General features: G+C 43.1%; 1 pseudogene; it reads right to left on the reverse strand.

Moving 5' to 3' along the window:
* Positions 1 to 8,114: 8,114 nt before the first annotated feature.
* LOC105859793 (hsc70-interacting protein pseudogene) lies at positions 8,115 to 9,328 on the reverse strand (annotated as a pseudogene).
* Positions 9,329 to 9,551: the final 223 nt, after the last annotated feature.

The raw sequence follows: 9,551 nt of genomic DNA on the forward strand, positions 1-9,551 counted from the left end.
AATCCTGCTGCCTCAGCCTCCCGAGTAGCTGGGACTACAGGCATGCGCCACCATGCCCGGCTAATTTTTTCTATATATATTAGTTGGCCAATTAATTTATTTCTATTTATAGTAGAGATGGGGTCTCGCTCTTGCTCAGGCTGGTTTCAAACTCCTGACCTTGAGCTATCCTCCTCCCTTGGCATCCCAGAGTGCCGTGGCGCCAGCCTAGCTCACAGCAACCTCAAACTCCTGGGCTCAAGCGATCCTCCTGCCTCAGCCTCTCAAGTAGCTGGGACTACAGGCATGGGACACCATGCCTGGCTAATTTTTTTTTCTATGTATATATTAGTTGGCCAATTAATTTCTTTCTATTTATAGTAGAGACGGGTTTCGCTCTTGCTCAGGCTGGTTTTGAACTCCTGACCTCGAGCAATCCCAATCCGCCTGCCTCGGCCTCCCAGAGTGCTAGGATTACAGGCGTGAGCCACCGCAGGGGCCCAGGGTATATCTTAATGGCCTATCTTGATTACATCTGCAAAAACCCTATTTCCAAGTAAATCACATTAACAGGTACTTTAGGTTTGAACTTGAACATATCTTTTTGGGGGGCACATTTCAACCCATAGCAACCACTGTCCTACAGGCACAACAATTATGCTTCCAGGTATAAACTCAAGAGACATAGACATTTATAAGGCTGTCAGTGAAGCATTGTTTATTCAAGCAAAACACAGGGAACAACCTAGTTGCACATAAATGGGAGAATAGATGGATGTGCTGCTAGAGGCACATGGTGGAGCATTATCCAACTGCTGCCATGAATGAGCTTGGTAGGTGTCAACATGGATAGCCATCAAAACATTTTAAAAAGTTGCAGAACTATACATAAAATATGGTAAAAATTTAAAAATACACAGAACCATGCCATACATTCATTTGTAAATGCATGTAAAAATTTGAAAAATATACAAAGGATGTAGTTGCATATAAGATCAGGAAGGCATGAGAGAGTTATTTGCCTTTGAAGGGAATGAGACAATTTTGTTGTGTTTGCTTCATGAAAATGAGATCAGATTAACAGTTGTCACCATTTTGGGGGTGGGTATTTGTTATATTGGATTCTGTGCTTTTTTTGTGTATATGTGTGTGTGTGTATGTATGTATATGTATGTGTATATATATATACATATGTATATGCTAATTTGAGTTACTGGTATGAAAAGTAGATTGGAAAGGGCCGCTCTAGAGGTGGGGAGATCAGGTAGAAAGAAGGTTGACATGGTAATACAGGCAAGACTTTCTGATTGCCCAAGTTCAGGTAGAGGTGGCAATGATGGAGAAAAGATTACAGATCTGGGACATACCAAGGAGGTAGAATGAAATGGATTTGGTATTTAGACACAAGGAAAGGTAGAAAAAGAATCAGAAATAATTTCCTTCCTAGCACTCTGGGAGGCCGAGGCGGGCGGATTGCTCAAGGTCAGGAGTTCAAAACCAGCCTGAGCGAGACCCCGTCTCTACCATAAAAAAATAGAAAGAAATTAATTGGCCAACTAATATATATATATATAAAAATTAGCAGGGCATGGTGGCGCATGCCTGTAGTCCCAGCTACTCGGGAGGCTGAGGCAGGAGGATCGCTTGAGCCCAGGAGTTTGAGGTTGCTGTGAGCTAGGCTGACGCCACGGCACTCACTCTAGCCTAGGCAAGAAAGCGAGACTCTGTCTCAAAAAAAAAAAAAAAAAAAAAGAAATAATTTCCTTGTATTAGTTAAAATTAGGGTTGTCTACAAGTAACAGAGACCCAAAATAATTGACTTAAGATAAAATTTGTTTTTTTCACATAAAAATCTGGAGATAGGCAGTCCAGGGCTGGTGTGGCATTTCTGACCCACAAAGTCCTCTGAAACTTTGTCCTGAGGCCTTCCCTGAATGGTCCAAGATGGTAGCCACAGCTTCAGGCATCACTTCTCCATTCCAGGCAGCAGAAGGGCAATGGGCACACACTAGCTGTCTTTTAAAGGAGTTGTTAGGTTATTAAGTGTGGAATGTCCGATTTCCTTAGGTACTAAGTTTGAGAGTTGATGTCTCTGACATTTCACTTTGACAGTTTTTTATTGTGTAGGTATATCCTCATTCCTTCAAATGCAAGTTTTGGCTTGTGATTATCTTTTAACTTTTTTTTAGAGCAATTTTTGTGAAACCATGGATAAATCAAAAATTCATCTTATTTTTGAATATGAGTTCTGTCATGGAACCAGTGCAGTGCAGACAGCTCAAAATATCAAGGAAGTGTTTGGGAAGGATGTGGCTAATGAATGCACAATACATCCATGGTTCGAGAAGTTCCATTCTGGTGATTTTAATCTTGAAAATGATCCATGTGGGTGACCTGAGACCAAAGTGGGTAATGATGAGCTGAAAGCTGTAGTGGAAGCGAATCCATCTCAATCTACGTTTGAATTAGCAGCAAGGTTTCACATTACTATTCCAACAATATTGGACCATTTGAAATAAATGGGTCAGGTGAAGAAGCTGGATAGATGGGTACCATATGAATTAAACAAGCATCAGAAGAGAAATCATCTGGAAGCTTGCCTTTCTTTGTGGTCACGACATAAAGGCTAGAGTGAGTGCCATGGCGTCAGCCTAGCTCACAGCAACCTCAAACTCCTGGGCTCAAGCAGTCCTCCTGCCTCAACCTCCCAAGTAGCTGGGACTACAGGCATGTGCCACCATGCCTGGCTAATTTTTTCTATATATGTATTAGTTGGCCAATTAATTTCTTTCTATTTATAGTAGAGACGGGGTCTCGCTGTTGCTCAGGCTGGTTTCGAACTCCTGACCTCTAGCAATCCGCCCGCCTCAGCCTCCCAGAGTGCTAGGATTATAGGCATGAGCCACCTCGCCCGGCCATGTTTCTTTTTTTAAAATTAGTTTTAATAAAGCAATGTGCAAATCCCTGGACTAGGCAGTCTGAGTGACCATTGGGTTCAGGCATTCAGTACATCAGGTGTCAGCACTTAGAACTTAATAGTTACTGTGCTCTGTTCTGCTGTGTCTGGAGCTTCTCCAGGCCTCTCTCCGATTTCCTGCTGGCCCCTGGAGAGACTCAGAGGAAGTATTTCCAGAATGAGCTCAGAAAGGGCTGCCCTCAGGGCTTCAGGTGGATATATATATATATATGATTCTCCTGGGAGAAAGGGGGTGGGGAATGCCTGTGAGGGGGTCCTGAGTCAGAGAAGTCCTTTCTTCACTTTACTCACCTTCATCATCATTTTTATTGTTATTTTTAAATTACTCTTTCCATAGCTGGAAATTATGCTGGCATTTTGAAAGCTACCTGGAACTGAGCTATCTGATCACCAGGGATCAATACACACAAAGCCTTGCTGGCAAAAAAATAACCCCTCTTAACCAAAAGCCTCATGCTGCCACCTCAATCCTGTTGATGTTGTGGACTATAGAACTCTGGTTACTAAAAGGGCTTTTAGAGCTCATTTCGAGTGCTCTGTGAATGCACTCTGAGTGCACTGTGACATACACTGTGATGTTATGTGCTCTGTGAATGCACTGTGAAGTTCATTGGAATCACCTTGAGATCTTGTGAAAATGCAGATTCTGATTCAGCATGGGGGTTGGGGGCTGTGATTCTGTTTTTCTAACAAGCTCCAGGGTGAAGCCAATGCTGGCCAGTGGACCATGTTTTGAATAGCATAGATGTAGTCCATGCCCTGCCAGCTATTTATAAATGTCAGACTGAGGCCCAGAGACAGGAAACCTGTGTTCCAAACTCCAGACTTCCCTACATATATAGAGAAAAATCTGAGGCCAAATGAAGGAAGTATTGCCAAAGGTCACATAGCAAACTGGAGTTTGAGGCTAGAAACAAAAGCACAGATGAAGGGTAGATTCCTTTTATCAATTTCAACACCAAATACAGACATCTAAGAGGACCTCCTGGTCTGTGCCCAGTGCTGAGCTGACTCAGTGGCCTGTCCAGGAATCATCTTGGAGCTTTTGCTGTATGCCCAGGCTATAGGATCTGTTCTACAGGTCAGCCTTCAGGCTGCAGGAAGAAAAAACCCAGCCTCCCCTAGGGCCAGAAGACCGAAAGGGAGTATTCTCACGTGTTCTCACACCTTTGGGGAGTGCTCTCTGATCACAGTGAAAAGCAGGATTGGGGCCGGGCGCTGTGGCTTACGCCTGTAATCCTAGCTCTTGGGAGGCCGAGGCGGGTGGATTGCTCAAGGTCAGGAGTTCAAAACCAGCCTGAGCAAGAGCGAGACCCCGTCTCTACTATAAATAGAAAGAAATTAATTGGCCAACTGATATATATATAAAAAATTAGCCGGGCATAGTGGCGCATGCCTGTAGTCCCAGCTACTCGGGAGGCTGAGGCAGAAGGATCACTGCAGCCCAGGAGTTTGAGGTTGCTGTGAGCTAGGCTGACACCACGGCACTCACTCTAGCCTGGACAAAAAAGCGAGACTCTGTCTCAAAAAAAAAAAAAAAAAAAAGAAAAGCAGGATTGGGTAGAGGGAGAAGCTGAGCTGCACCAGTAACAAAGCCTCTAAAGCTGGAATGGCCCTGCAGAGCTGTCCTGAATTGGGGTGAGGGAGCCTGACTTTTATTCCTCTGCAGTGACTTCCCCCACAAAACACCCCTTCCCATCTCCTGCTGCTGAGTGACTTTCCCTGGGCAAGTGAGTGCTTCAGTGGAAAGGAAGTATGTGTGTGTGTGTGTGTGTGTGTGTGTGTGTGTGTGTTTGTGTGTGTGTGTGTGGCAGGACATCTGAGCGACATATCACAGCATCCACTACATAGATGTTTGTGTAGATTGTGTAAGGAGCAAATGTGGGCCTGGAACGGTGGCTCACGCCTGTAATCCTAGCACTCTGGGAGGCCGAGGCGGGCGGATTGCTCGAGGTCAGGAGTTCAAAACCGGCCTGAGCAACAGCGAGACCCCGTCTCTACTATAAAATAGAAAGAAATTAATTGGCCAACTAATATATATAGAAAAAATTAGCCGGGCATGGTGGCACATGCCTGTAATCCCAGATACTCGGGAGGCCAAGGCAGAAGGATTGCTTGAGCCCAGGAGTTTGAGGTTGCTATGAGCTAGACTGATGCCACGACACTCACTCTAGCCTGGGCAACAAAGTGAGACTCTGTTTCAAAAAAAAAAAAAAAGGAGCAAGTGTGTGTGAGGTGCCCATGTAGACATGGGTGGGATGTGTGTGTGTGTGTGTGTGTGTGTGTGTGTGTAAGTAGTTGTCTATGGAGAGCATAGATATGCCCTTGGGGTGATTGTGTTTGAGCATGACCTTGTGTTTTTGCATTGGTGTGCATATGTGAAAGTCAGTGAGTGAGATGTGTCTCTCTGCAGGTGTCTGTGTGTGCATATGTGTGCATGCTTGTGTTCTGTATGTGGGACAGGTAGGGAGTGGATGTGTGCCAGCATCCAGACCCATCAGGCCAGAAGGACAGAGGAGGCTGGGTTGTGCCAGAGAAGGGGATTCTGGGTTGCCTTAGTGGCCTTGGGTGGGGAGGGCATGGTACTGGTTGAACGGACCATTCTTATCTGGAGAAGTAGCTCTTCCTTTGGACCAGGGCCTTTTGTATCCCCACAATTCCTGTGGTCCATGCCCAACCTGCCACAGGGAAATGAGGAATTGCTGGAGGGATACCTGGGTCAGGCACTGCTTCACCAGTCAAACTGGCCCAGGAAGTGACAGGAGGGGGTAGTTGCTGGTGACTATCCCTCCTCAGGGCTGGAGAGCATCTCCCGAGCAGAACATACTAGTCTCTGGCTAGTGGCCCCTCTGGAGAGACCTCTCCCACTGGCCCACAGGTGTCCGAATACTTTTCTGTGCATGTGAAATTACTCATAAAAAGTACACCCACTCACCCACCTGATAATCCTAAGGAATTTTTTTCCCCACCACCTACCTTCCCTCTGCCTCTCAATCATAAGGAATTTAATAAATGACTTTTTTTTTGAGACAGAGTCTCACTTTGTTGCCCAGGCTAGAGTGAGTGCCATGGCATCAGCCTAGCTCACAGCAACCTCAAATTCCTGGGCTCAAGCGATCCTGCTGCCTCAGCCTCCCGAGTAGCTGGGACTACAGGCATGCACCACCATGCTCGGCTGATTTTTTCTATATATATTAGTTGGCCAATTAATTTCAATTTATAGTAGAGACGGGGTCTCGCTCTTGCTCAGGCTGGTTTTTTTTTTTTTTTTTTTTTCAGAAGAACAATTTTACTTTTACCCATTTATGGTAATATGTGCAATGTTAGAATATAATTAGGTAAAATATAGTTGAGTAAATCAAATGAAGAATCCAGAAGAAAACTGTTCTTCTTGTGTTAAACATGACACACATTGGAAATTTTGGGAAAGTAGAACACACAGTAACAAAAATAACATGCAAACTCAAATTCAAGTTTATACGGTGTTTTCAAAGGATTTAAAGCATATAGCTTTTTCTCATTTATATAACAGATGAATTCTGTCTGCTTGCATACAGCAAACGGTTAGAAACTGAATAAACTTATTTATGATTTCAGAAATATGCTATTTTAGAAATGTACTCCATAGAATTTACTTCATTGCTCCTACCACTGATTCCTCACATAAGCAAAGTACAGGTCTCATTTCTTGAAACTGCTTTTGAACATTAGCACTTTAAATGGAAAACTAGGTAGAAACATAGCAATATCAGGAACAAAGCCTATATACTCAGTCTTATTTAAGATAAGAATTGGTTGCATGTCAGAAAATTTATCATTTTCTTTATCCTTGCAGTGGTGAGAGGGAAAGAAAGCAGAGGTGGGGTTACAGCTACACTATTTAAGGAAGACCCAAACAGGAAGACAATGAATCTTCACAGTTGCAACTCCACAATGCGTAACTGTGGATATCTCATCTATTTTATAATTCATGCTACAGCAAAAACTCAGGTTCTCCTCTATGTATATCAGTTTTCAAATCTTATTCTCTTCAAAATACAAAGACAAATACTACGAGATAAAACTCTAACTGCAATACGTATTTCTAAGTAGACGGTATTTCCAAACACCAAAGGGAATCTCATCCTCTAATGTCTTTTGATATGACAAGATTTTGCCAGAGTGAAAGTCTATGACTTAAATAAGTAATCTCAAGGTCAAGTAAGAAACTACAGTTGTTATGGGTATTACCCTACAGTCACCATATGTATTATATATTAAATTAAACCCAGCATTAAATATGCTTGTATAATTATGCTATGAATGATAATAGCAGTGAGGATGCTAGTGAAAAAAAACTATCTTTAACCCAAGAAGATTAAAGACAAAAAAAGGTAATAAGCAGAAAGCGGACATAGAGTTGGGCATTTTTTAACAGGAAAGGTAATTTTAAACATAGAAATATAAAAAGAAAATTACTTCCTTATTTCTGCTCTGTGGAAATAATATGAAACATTTATTTGATATATTGGACAATAACAGAGCTAAGTAATCCAACTCTACTGCAGCATTACAAAAAAAAAAAAATCATCCCTTCACCACAGTGTAAGATTCAACCTGCACAAGGGTGCATGTTATATAAAACACAGCAAGACTGCTGCTGCCCTGCCAAGTACTTCCAGTCCCTACCCAGGTCCTACTGAAATACTGGTGGTCCCAATAGCTTTATCGAAATAAATCATTTTTTTAAAAAAATAAAGCATTTAAAAAGACAAATTAAAATGCCTCGGTAACCATATATCCAACTCAAACTTTATGTATTTAAATGAATTATATTTGCCCCTACCAATAAACTTTTATTTTACTCAAACTAGAGCAATAACCTCCCATATAAGTATCTTCCTTGCCCAATAATTCAAAGGAAAAAAATCCAAAATGATTAGTAAGAAAAATGTAGAAATTAGCATACCCTTTTAATTAGTTTAAATATTTTTAAGGTTTAAAAAGTATCTAAAGATTGTAATTTCTAGTTGGAAAACATTATCTGAATGAATACCCTAATGGCAAACCATTGCAAAATGCTTCAGCTGCATCTAGGGCAGAGGGGTAGGGATTATCTTCAAAGCACCCCAGCTCTCTTGATGAGGTCAGAGGTACACTGGTTTGTATTATTGCGACATCCATTAGGTGATATAGGTTCCTTTTCCTTCAGCATGGGCTTTGTTTGTTGGAAGGGCATCACGCTTGACCTCCAAATTTGGCTGACAATTTACTGATGAGATTCATAACCTTTGGGTTGCTCTAGTATTTTGACATATTTGCCGGGTTCTGGGCCACATCCTGGAAAGCCACCATAACTTCTGGATCCTGCATGGCTGCAAGAACCTCTGGATCACTAAGAATTTCATTGAGTCCAGGCATTCCTGCCATTCCAGGCATGCCTCCTCCCATTCCAGGCATTCCTCCAGGAAAACTACCAGGCATTCCCCCAGGAAAGCCACCTGGAAAAGAGCTGTACTGAGCTCCTGATTGTTGTCTGGCTTCTACCTCCCTCTGGGCTCTCTCATGCTCTTCTCGAGCCTTCTTAACCCTTTCTATTCTTTCTTTGATCTCTCATTCTTCACGTTTTTGCTCATACTTTCGCCCATGTTCTGCAATTTTCTCGGCCCTAGGTTGAACTTATTTCAGCATTGCACTAACATCTTCATCATAATCCAGTTTACAGGCAAGGGCAAGATCATGGGCTGCTTCTTCCCAATGGCCCAGAAGTCTGTGTGCTTTCCCTCTCCACTTGTAAGGCTGAGCTGAATCAGGATTTATTTCAATGGCTCTATCACAATCTCGGATGGCAGCATTTGGCTTCTGTAATTTGATGAAGACACTGGCTCTCTTGGCATACAAAATGGCCAACCGAGGATTCAGCTTGATGGCATCTGTGAACAAGTCAATGGCTTTCTGTAGTTCACCATCATTTAGGGCTTCAATGGCTGCAACTTTCTTACCATTTGCCTGATCCATCATCTCCTCGGTTATCTCTACATTTTCATCTCCCATTTCTTGCGGGGCATCAGTGTCTGGTTCAATCACACCTTCATTATCAATTTCTAGATCACTTTCCTCACTTGATGGTTCCTCTGTCTGTATGTTTTCCTCCGCCTTCTCACTATCTGTTTTTTTTTTTTTTCACTATCTGTTTTTTCTTCCTTTATATTTTCTTCTGATTTAGCTTTCTGAGTAGCAGGTGGTACTTTGCCCCCCATGCTCTCCACCCACTCCCTCAGGAAGTGCATTTCCTCAGTGTGCAGAATGCTCGGATCCTGCTTACACATTTTCACGAAGGCCCGAAGCTTGCTCACTTTGCGGGGGTCCATGGTCACAAGGCGGAGGAGGAGGCTGAGGAAGCTGCGGCGGCCAGATTCCAGGCCCAGGCGCTAGCTCAGCGTTATCACACAGAGGAGGGTGGCTGCTGCTAGGCAGAACAGACTCTCAGGCTGGTTTTGAACTCCTGACCTCGAGCAATCTGCCCGCCTTGGCCTCCCAGAGTGCTAGGATTATAGGCATGAGCCACTGTGCCTGGCCAATAAATGACTTTTTGGCATACTTTATTAGTAGTGTC

This window comes from Microcebus murinus, chromosome 20, assembly GCF_040939455.1.
Source record: "Microcebus murinus isolate Inina chromosome 20, M.murinus_Inina_mat1.0, whole genome shotgun sequence".
Classification (NCBI taxonomy): Eukaryota; Metazoa; Chordata; class Mammalia; order Primates; family Cheirogaleidae; genus Microcebus; species Microcebus murinus.